This window comes from Gastrolobium bilobum, unplaced genomic scaffold (genome assembly GCF_033153095.1).
Source record: "Gastrolobium bilobum isolate Gb01-03AN ecotype WA unplaced genomic scaffold, APGP_CSIRO_Gbil_v1 utg14949, whole genome shotgun sequence".
Lineage (NCBI taxonomy): Eukaryota > Viridiplantae > Streptophyta > Magnoliopsida > Fabales > Fabaceae > Gastrolobium > Gastrolobium bilobum.
Window position 1 is genome coordinate 62,045 of NW_026899793.1, and position 11,470 is coordinate 73,514.

At 39.7% G+C, this 11,470-nt stretch overlaps 1 long non-coding RNA gene across 5 annotated transcripts; it reads left to right on the top strand.

Annotated features, from left to right (window-relative positions):
- The first annotated feature begins 1,499 nt into the window (after nucleotides 1-1,499).
- LOC133293525 (uncharacterized) lies at nucleotides 1,500-4,582 on the top strand. Of its 5 annotated transcripts, none has more exons than XR_009749075.1 (3): nucleotides 1,578-2,123; nucleotides 2,238-2,502; nucleotides 3,632-4,582. It is a non-coding gene; the product is annotated as an uncharacterized LOC133293525 (long non-coding RNA). The 5 variants fall into 5 exon arrangements; XR_009749074.1 differs by having other exon boundaries at nucleotides 1,584-2,123; nucleotides 2,201-2,326; XR_009749072.1 differs by having other exon boundaries at nucleotides 1,596-2,123; nucleotides 2,238-2,326; nucleotides 3,632-4,546.
- Nucleotides 4,583-11,470: the final 6,888 nt, after the last annotated feature.

Below are 11,470 nucleotides of genomic sequence, written 5' to 3' on the forward strand. Positions count from 1 at the left end.
AGCTCATCTCTCTCTTAAATGGATGTGGTGGAGCTTGTAAGATAAAACCAGGTCATTCTTCACGCACTACCTATGAAACAAAGTTAGTTTTTGCTTTTTGTACTACTTTTTACAATTTCAAGATTTTTAAAAAGAATACTGTGTTTGGTGTTGGTTCAAACAGAACTCGAAGGCTTCTAGGTTCAAACGCTCTTATAATACCATTGTTGCAGATTTGAACTGTGTTTATGAGAGATAAAATATGTCAAATGAGGTGTCATTGCGTAGATCTTGAAAAGTTATGTGAAATAAAAAATTACTGATTCGGATACATGAGTCAAAAGTTATGACCTTTCAAAGTTTTATGGTTCGTAAGTTGACTTTTTTGTGCCACGTGTCAACACCAGACGAGTCACATCTAAATTAGACGTGAATGCCTTGTGAATCACGTCTATCTTAGGCGTGACCATTTATGCCCAAATTGGGCGTGAATGAGTGCTATAGATTCATAAATATTTTCAAAATAGCTATATATTTGTAGTTATTTATTAAAACATCAATATTTTAATTTTTTGGCCACCATTTGTATGTAAGACCCATTCATGCAATAACAAAGAATTGTCTATTTTTGTTTTCGCTCCTTTATTTCCTTACCTACAAGCCTGAACGTGTAGCACTTTATTGAGACTTGAACACCATTCTTCATCATGAATATGCAGGAGTTTGCTATTTTATTTTTTGTTGTTGGTAGAAGTAGGAGTTTGCTATTGATTTTGATGAACTTGGAACTTAGGTGCACCAAATAGTGCAACAAATTAGCTTTGTGCTTGCTATATATGTGTGATGCAAGTATAGTATTGTTCTGATGGAGTGACAGAAGTGTCTAGCCAAGGGCTAGTAGGTCAATCTATGATCGAATACTCTCTCTAGGTATCAATAAATTAGATACCCAAAGGTAGCAGATCATAACATCCCGCATAATTGGGAGATTACAAAATTCACTATTAGGGATGTGGAGTATGCCTGAAATTTAAATTCGATTTACGTTGAAAGGGGAATTAATTTAAATTAGGAAAAACTATTCTTATGGCAAATTATTAGTGGATATATTTAGAATTCGACATATATGTATATATATATATATATATATTCTAATTAATAATTAGTAAATGCATGAGAATAAAATTTTAGTCACCATACATGATAAAATCCTAGAAAATTCTAGTTAGAATAATCGAATTAATTTAATCATAAAAAGGGAAAATCTTAGTAATATTTAGAAGATGTGGGAACTATTGGTTTAGTGGGCTAGTTTATTAGAAGGTAGAACCTTGGACTTGAATTATAGGACTCAACCATACTCATGGTCGACGGCCCACAGGCTCTAAGGGGGACATTGGTACAGCCCCAACTTCTTATCCCATTCTCACTTTATCCTAAGAACCTTACTAGGCAGTTCATGATTGGCCAAGCCCCTTCCTTGCTACTCCACATGTGCGCATAACAGAGGATAAAAATCTAATTTTTTCTTGCATTTGTGGACATGCTAAGTCAGCCCTTGCATCCTCATACGGCCAATGGTGATAGAGCAACTCACCTGCATATTCTTTCCATTGGTCGACACTCCTCACATGATAAGCTTCTTCATCCTAATACCCTTGTTATACGCATAGTGTGATCAGAAAAGAGGTCAGCCTGCATGAAGAGTCATTGGTCGAAAAATCCCACACTTCGCATCCTTGGTCTGTGCGAATGAGTTGGAAAAAATAGGGGGCCAAGTAAAAATCTGGTCTGTACTAGCATGTCAAACAGCCCCAACTTCTAGTTTCCTTCTCAACCGGTGTTGTGTGAATAAAAGAATAACAAGTCTGATTTTTGTTTCTCTTCTTTGCTGGACTTGGGTTCAGATTGTGAGCCCATAGCATCATTTTTCGTTTCCCTATGCGCTAGTTAGAAGAACAATCAAGCTGAGTTATCCTCTCCTTCTTGCTACAAACCGTGAACCCTTAAGAAATAAACCACTCTTCAAGTCTTTTCTCTTCCCCACTGATTCGGCAAAGTGCAGCAAACATGGGGATTTCAACATAAACTCACCATCCATCTTTCCCTCTTGTTCGGCCGAAGCCTCACCTCAAGGAAAGGAGGTAATTTTCGTGGTTCTTTCTGTTCCTGCTCACTCGAATTCTTCTGATCGAATCTTCCCCCACTGCATGCACAACAGTCCGCCTTGCTTAAGTCTTTCCATCCTTTGCATGCAGCTGGATCGGATCCTTTGGAGCATGAGACGTTGAGGGTGCATTCCTATTCTTTCTCCTCTTGTGCTCGGCCAAACACCTTGAAGTATGAGGTGATGCGGTTTTTTTTTATTATTCCTCTGTTCCTATGTGTCCCATTCTGTTTTAATGGAGCCTTTGCATGCATATTTTGTTTTGTGAAATTCGGTGTAGTAAGAGTGTGAATATACAAGCACAAAACTTGTTGGCTATCTCGTTAGTGATGGCGAAATCGGTGTTTTGCAAGGAGGTAAATATACTGAACAATCAAGTTCCTATTCTCTTCTTTGGTCTCGGTCACATCATGTAGGCTAGGAAGTTTCTTGTTGTTATCTTCTTCTTTCGGTTCAGCATAAAAGACCGAACTCTTGGAGTACATGTAAGTTTAATATAACTCAATTAAGAGCTGGGAAACAGTTACTGTGACTTAGAGAGGCTGTTCTTTGAATTAGAAAATGGTAGTGGCTTTGCATGTGTTTAAAAATGTGTAGACCGTATGCTGGAAGAATTAAATAAGCCATGCTCATGTGATGCTGTTAGTATTTTGATGTTGTGAGTATTTTGTAAATGAAATTAGGAACCAGGCCTTGAATGCATTAAGAACCAGTTAGACAGCATGTTAAATCGCCCTACCAATCTCCTAAGATGGGTAGAACATGTAGGTAAATAAAAGGTTAAAACCCTTAGGTGATGACTTCACGAACTGAATTTTGTTTGCAAGAAGAACCTTAGATGCTTTCGTTTGATCACCTTTGGTAGTGCACCTTAAATCTGAAAATTTATTAAGTCTTGAGTCTTAGGATTCGATGATTAACCAAGTACTAAGGAGAGTGGGGACTCTATGTAATGTGTAGAACTAATAAGATAAATATGTTAAGTACCTAATGTTGATTTAGAACCAAAAAGGTAGGTACAGAATACTTTGGTTTGATCAATTAAGGGCCATTGATAAATTAAATCTGTGTAAAGAATAATTTGTGGCAACTAATTAAGGGTAAAGACAACCGAAGTAAATAGGGATTTACATTTGTGTCATTTGTTAATCTTTGGCAAAGTTAAAGTTAAAACGGAAAATTAAATGACATGAGATGCATGATAAATTGATTTAAATCGTAAGAGTTAAAAGCATGAAAAAAATTAGTTAAAGGTCATAAAATATATTTTTTCTTATGTAAACCATGAAAACCGAACCTGTGCATATTGTGGACCTTGGAATAATTGTGATTACTAGTAATGATGAAATGGTCTTAAGGGCAGAATATAATTGGCACTAGGAACCTTATATTTCGATGAAAGTATATAAATTAGAAGCCTAGAAATTATTGGTGACTTATAGGGATAATTGTATAAAATTCTGACTTGGTACAATGGTATATTAGGTGCGCTAAACCCTTAGACCGTGCACTGTTTTGCGGCTCATTGGTAAATTAATTGTGGCACGCGAGGTATGTGTTAGGCGGTATTACCTGATGTGACTATTGACTAGTGTATGAATTGTGAATTGTTGCTCACATGTGCCTTATGATTATTCGACCATAAATGATGAAATTATTCTGCCTATGGAAATGTTATGATTATGGAAATTCTGTTATGAAAAGAACGAATGGCTTGGCAGTATGGCATCCAATGTACATGAAGTATATGTTATGAAATGATGATATATGCATGCACCGTACATCATACCGCACTTGTCTTTCTGTTTGTGTGTGACAGCATAGCATGGCATGCATGTACCAAATTCATGTTAGTCTTGAGTCTTAGAATAGTTATCTACAGGATCATGTGATTGAGCACGCATCATATAGGCATCCCTTGATATCAGGGTACTGGGACAGTTGGCGTCAGTCCGCATAGGCCACAGTGGAATTCCCCAAATGATGGTGTTGTGCATGGAATTTCCACTGTGATGGCACGCGCACGACGATGCTATGAGCGTGATGAAGGCGTTATATACGCAATATGATATATGATGAAATGGATATATGATGAAAAGGTTATAAGATGAAAAGGATTTCATGTTTGAAGCGACTGTTTATATTTTGTGCCTAGTTTAATACTGTTGCATTATTGGTTTTGTTGCCACACTACTGGGATTTCTCTCACCCCTTTGGGGCTGCTATTTTTACAAAATGGACGTAAAAGCTTTTGAGGACTTGGATATTTGTTGTTGGCTTCTATTGTTTTGGACATGCTGCTATTGATATGATATTTTATGGATGACTGTATGAAATTGAGAAGCTTTTATTATTGTGAACTATGATTTTATTATTGCATTACGATTTTATGACCAACAAGTATTATGGAAACAGATGTTGAAACGTTTGCGAAAAGGATTTTGACATGTTATCTAAATGCTGAATTTTGAAAAGTCTTTGCGAGCACTTTGTAAGTTGTCGTACTGGGGTTACGGACCTCCGATTTTCTTATAATTTATATGCATGCGTAGCCCCAGGTGTCTAGTTTCATTATATATAAACCCTGCAAAAAATTCTGAAAGCTCGATTTATTATGAATTTTACTAGCCAGGACGTTTGTGAGATTTTCACTGTTTTATCTCTTATTTTGCGAGTTATGTTTCGAGGGGTAAACGAACTCCAAATCACTATTATTTTATATGAACGTGAAGCCCCAGATGTCTAGTTTCCAGATTACAAAGAATATATTTTTGAATCGTTGAACTGGGTTTTATACGAAATTTTAAAGACAGAAAGGTCTATTAGGAAATTTATATTTTTAGTAAGTTGAAGAAATTTTGCGTACCCTGATTTTTGTAATTAACCAGATCCCCTCTTTACTTTTAATTTTTGTAATTAACCAGATCAAACACATCTCTCTTTACTTTTAATTGTAATAATGTAAAAGCGATTCTTTATTAACTTATATATTGAGTATTCAGTTAGATGTCTATTTGCAAAATACAATGTTTTGGAAATATGTAATTTAACTTGGTAATGAACTCATAATTGAAAAGAAAAAGAAATTCCGCTTAGACAAACACATCTCTTGAGGCCTACAATAACTTAGGATGTTTTGTTGTGAGTCGTGTCTGCGCGTTCTCTCCATTGGGTTTTGTTATGGTGATGCATATGTGACCACATTGTGTGGGCTTGATCAACTCACTCTTTGTGTAACTTGTGCAGAGTCATGGTACTACCTCGGAGGAACCGAGACACTAGCGGGGATCAATCTGATCCTGTCCTGGCTGCATTGGTTGAGATACAGGCGGCGCGACTTGTCGACCAGGAGGCCATGAGAATGGCAAACCAGGCTATGTTGGACGCCGTCAAAGAGGCGAATAGGAAAGCCATTGAGGATGTATTGGAGGCGAACTGCCTGGCGAACATGTCTATGATGAGGGTCACGTTGGAGAAGATGAGGCCTGGTCCTGTTGTTGGTCAGTTCCCTCCGCCACCACCTCCACCTCCACCTAGCCTTCAGGATGAGAGCCTGAGTCACGTTGAGGGTACTACTCCTCTTACTGGGGTGATGAAACCCTACTTGGAGCATGTTGAGGATCGAGATGTGATTGACCGCCGGCTTAATGCTTTTCGCAAGCATAAGCCACCTTCCTTTGATGGGTCTTATGACCCAATTACTGCAGCGAGATGGCTTCAGGCGCTGGACAAGATTTTCTGTTTGATGCAGTGTATTGATCCGCAGAAGCTGATGTTCGCCACGTATATGCTGGAGGGCGATGCCCATGAGTGGTGGATGAACACCTCTCAGGCTTTTGAGATGCAGGGTCATGTTATGACATGGCCATTCTTCGAAGATTGCTTTCTGTGTCGGTACTTCCCTTATGAAGCGCAGGAGAGGAAGCAGGGGGAGTTCGACAAGTTGGTGCAGGGCTCGTTGTCTGTTGACGAGTACCTGGCAAAGTTTAATGAGCTGGTGAAGTTTGCACACTTTTGGATGGCTATGCCTACTCTGACCTTTTTTGCTGCTAAGTTCCGTAGGGGACTTAGCAAGGAGATAGTTGTTCCTCTTGCTGGAGTGGCTTCGAGAGATTTTGGGACACTGGTGCAGTAGTGTCGGGACATCGAGGATGTCTGTTTGACGAGCAAGGTCAAGAGAGCCAAGATTGCTGAGACGAAGGGAACGAGTAGTTCCACTTCCTGGAAAGACAGGAAGTTTGCTGGAAAGGGCAACGGGAAGCAGTTAGCTGCTAGGCAGGCGTCTACTCAGTTCAAGAGGACTTCTTCGCAGTAGGGAGGTTTTGCTAGACCTCCTTCCACTCCTAGATATGCGGGGTGCGGAAAGGAGCATACAGGACATTGTGCTACCGGTCAGTTGATCTGCTTTCACTATGGCAAGGAGGGTCACTACTCCCGAGATTGTCTGTCGTCGACCGTGAAAGCGACAACGATTCAGGCAGTTCCGTTACAGATGGTTCCTTTGACTGCTACTTCGGAACCTGCAGTGCCACCTACTACTGGACGTGTGTATACGTTGGATCGCCAGCAGTCGGACCGAGCTCCGAACCTTGTTAGAGGTACTGTTTCCATTGGTGGATTTGTTGTTGATGCTTTGTTTGATTTCGGGGCTACGCATTCCTTTATTGCTACCCCGATTGCTGTGGGGCTTGAGTTGCCCATGTCTGTGCTTTCTCCACCGTTGCGGGTGACCACCACCACCACCGGAGAGAAGTGTGATTCTACCACTGTACATCGAGATGTCGTGTTTCAGTGGGATGGCCGTGACTTCTCGGTAGATATGATTGGATTGCCGATGGCTAATCTGGAAATCATTCCGGGCAGGGATTGGTTGTCCAAAAACTGTGTGATGATTGAATGTTGTGCCTAGCGAGTGATGGTGTCTCCGTGTGATTCCACAGCCAGTTCCTCGCCTTATATTTCAGTGTTGCAGGCTAGAAGAGCCTTGTGAGGAGAGACATTGGTGATGTCTTGTTGGGAGGTTTGGTTAGTGGGACACAGGATGATATCACTGGCATTCCTGTGGTGGGGGAATTCCTCGAGGTGTTTCCTGAGGAGATTCCTGAGTTTCCGCCACAGCGGGAGATAGAGTTCTCCATTGATTTGTCGCCTGGTGTGGGGCCTATTTCATTAGCTCCATATCGGATGTCGCCACCGGAGTTGGCGGAGCTGAAGAAGCACATTGAGGATCTTTCAGCGAAAGATTTCATTCGACCGAGCGTGTCTCCCTGGGGAGCACCAGTTATTTTTGTTAAAAGGTATGATGCCTTACGCCATTACTTAATCGTGATGGTGCCTTGTTGAGAATGCGAGTTTCTCTTCAGGGAATTTAAGTGGGTAACACTTGAACTTTGTGGCAAGGCCACGCGCGATCTTGTATATGCGACTTTTGTGCATATACAAGTAGTTTGTGGGTTGAGTGGTCTCCATGACTCTAGGTTCTTATGTTGATTATTAATATGCTTCATAAGTAGTTGGCATGTTAACACCATGGATAGTGTTAAGTATGAAATAAGTGCGATAAATGATGGTAATGTAGCAATGCTATTTCACCTGTAATTGATTTTCGATTTTGCAGATGCCATGGAGGTTGAGGTATATTGTTGCATAGAGTTTTGATTCATTATGTTATTGAAATTGAAAATTTTGTAGGTGTACATGAACTAAGGTACGTTATGTAACAGCCCGTTACGTACCGGTATTGTTAACATTAATTATGATATTAAGCGCAGTTACAATCACAGCAGTTCATTTATAAAACGCGAATAAATTTTTTTTCCGATTATTACACGAGCATTTAAAACATAAAAAGGCGTAATAATTAAAAGCTGTGACTGTAACCGTAAACTCTTGCGGAAGACTTATTTAAACTATTTTTATCACTTACGTTACTTATTATAAGTTACTAAGGAGTTCCCATAAACTCACTTACCCAATTTCCAACTTTACGTTTTTTACCAATTCGAACATGTTTCACTCTAAGTTTTTCTGCGACCAAACCGATCGCAACCAACCCTTCTTCTCAGATTATATCTTTGTGTTACTTAATTCCCTTTTTAACAAGCTAACATACGCTCAATTCGGAGCTCATTTGCTCCGGTTATCGCCGTTTGAAGTTGGATAAGCAATTAGCCCAAACAACCCCAAAAACAGCTCCAAACCACTCACATTGCTCGAATTACTGCACTCAATCGACTCAACCATTTGCTCTCAAATTTTTATCCTACAAACTAGACATCTAAAACTTCATTTTGATATATCACACACTCAATTTGACTGAGAAACGAAGCGGGAATTAATTTCCCAAATCCGGTCCAGAATCTGCCTCAGGTGCAGGGGCACATGGGCAGTCCGTGTTTCTCTATTTTTTTCAGGCCGAATATCAACCCAGATTTTCCTTAAATTTTGACACAAGGTAGAGGACATCTCAACCTTCAAAATGGCGTATGGCACGTCCCTAGGGGACCTCTATGGAGGGAGATATGCTCTCCCGAAGTTTTCCTAAAATCTGTCAATTCTACAGAAAATTCGCCAGAGTTTCCTTTGTTTTTCCAATAATCCCAAATTTGTAAAAGATCATTTAAACCTCAAATGTACCTAATAAACACATGATAATACAGTAATAATCCAATGGGTGGCACACACAAGGACCAACAACGCCTTGGGGCACTTACAACCCAATCCAGTTTATAGTTATTAAACATAGAGTCCATATTAATCATTCTTAAGTAGTTGCAATCACTAACACCTTTTTCATGCATATTTCCATCATACATATTATCATAACCTAAAATAGGCCTAAGGCCCTTCCATCATAATTAGACATGCATCAATACTATTACAATATGGCTTTACAAATTACAACTTGAAACTAAAACTTCAAATTACATTCTTCTAAAATTTCAACTTAATTTAAAAGACAACATAACCAAATACATCACTACTAGACTTAGGCAAAATGGCATGAACAAGATGCTAATGAAGCTACTAATAAATACAAATGACATGTTCATGCCCTAAGTCTAGCCTAGGCCACACGGCCAACAAAATGCAAAATAAGAAACGCTCAATCGCTCACTCTGCGGGCCTCTTGCCCGAGGCTCCTGCTCCACTGCTACCTCCTGAAATAAATGCCCCGAGATGGGGTGAGATATACGAATATATCTCAGTAACCAAGAGGTTCTGGAGAAAACTCCACCCAATGGTTCACTTCGATGCATATCAATAGAATACAACAACCACTTTGAAAACGGGATATAGCAAGGGATTTAGAGAATGGGGAATATAAAGAGAACAAAATACGACGATACGGGATGGTAACCCCAATTCCACGTACGCCCTCGGCATATATAAGCCTATGGGTATCATCCAAGGTGTGTTCACAGAAACCACAACCATGATGCCCAAACCAACCAAAACGCCAAAGACATTCCTAGTGTGCTCCTACCCGGATCACACACCATGACCGCAGTCAACTGGAACTCCCTCCTGGAGACCTATCCAGCGGAAGTCCGAAAATGCCCGAAGGCTAATAAAACTGTCTACTGGCCAGAGACTCGGTACATAAGTACCCATAGCAATAATGCATGCATGCTCATGTGTTATATACTATTCATACACACTTCCTACCGTTACCATCAACTGGAAAGGTGGAACAGAAAAGGGGAACAAGCCCCAGTACCAAGAGGTTACCTTAATTCGTGTTTCCACAAGCTCCGCAGCAGCTTATCCCTCAACTCGGTACACAGCGGAATGCCTACACAGAGGACATTCCCAATCACTCTCAGTTCAACCCATACATGTTAATTTATAATTACACATGCAATGAACCAATTTCTTACCTCAATCCACTTGGTCCCGGACCAAGGGCAATTCACTGATTCAAGATTCGGGATTCAGGTCGACGTACGGCAACCTATACAATAATGTACATCCATCAGTACTCGTAAAATAGTATCAAAACGCAAAAACACAAAAATCCTTCCCATCCTCCCTTGATGGTTCGGCCATTGTAGTGTAAATGTGAGATTTATTTTTTTAAATTTTCTTTCTCATTTTATAACACTCCCTTAGGTTGTTTAGAGGCTAGTTCAATCGTCGTTTTTCCGTTTTCCGACATTTACGCATCGTTTTGCGAAATATTTCATTCTGGGCTCATTTAGGTCTCTAACACAATTCATTTTTTTCCATTGATTCAAACACTCTCCAAGCACAACACAACCCATCTAAGCACCATATAACTACACAAATCATCATCCAAATCATTTTTCAACATCAATTCCTCAATCTTTCCTCAAAGAATCGAATTTTACCCTATGGCATTCCAAGGAATTTCCATACAACTTTAATCATTCCACACCTCATACAATCCTATTATATCAACATACAATCATACAACAACTCATCAATCCAATCCTAACACATTTTCAAAACTCAAAGTCATGACAACCTCAAAATTTTCTAAGTTAAAAATTCACATTTTTCATCAATAATTTTTATTGCATTTATGGCTACTACACATCATTCTAAGACACATTCATGTACAAACATTTTCCAATTGAGCTCTCTAAACACATCAATCCAACAAGCCCTCTTTAGGGTTCATAAATTCAACCACAAAATTAAACCATTGGAACACAAGGAAACTCACCCAAAAGCTTGGCACAAGGCTCCTCCTAAACATACTCCACCATTGGAGCATCAATCAACACCATTTTCACAAATCTAAAGGAAAGGGCCGCAGCTTTGGGGAGGGTTTTTCTCAAAATCTAGTGGCTTTCAAGGCTTGGGAGTACCACCAATGGATTTAGAAGGCCATTTCCATCAAATTTCAAGACAAGAATCAATGGATTTGGTGAAGAAATGGCTAAGTTATGGTGAAATGAAATCTTGGAGGGGAAGGGCTATGGTGGCTGCGGGTTTGAGCAAGAAGAGGGAGGAAAGTGATGCATGAATAGTGCCAAGCACATGTGGCTTAAGTCACTTAAGTGGGGTGGGTCCCACCGCCACCTTACGCGATTTAAAACTAATCCGAATTTTCCTCCGATTCCACTAAACGTCCGTAAATTCACAACCTATTTAGAAACTCAAATTTTTAACATTAACTATTCCCCTTTAAATATGCTTGATCAGATGAATTAAGAGTCCTCCATTCGTTCGGAGAAAACACTGTTTTAAGCTATTATGCGCGTCATTGGCACGCTTCCCCAAACTGTCTTAATTTCATCGAATATTATAAGAAATCATATTTCCTAACTCATTAGACCATTTTTAACTCATATTTGA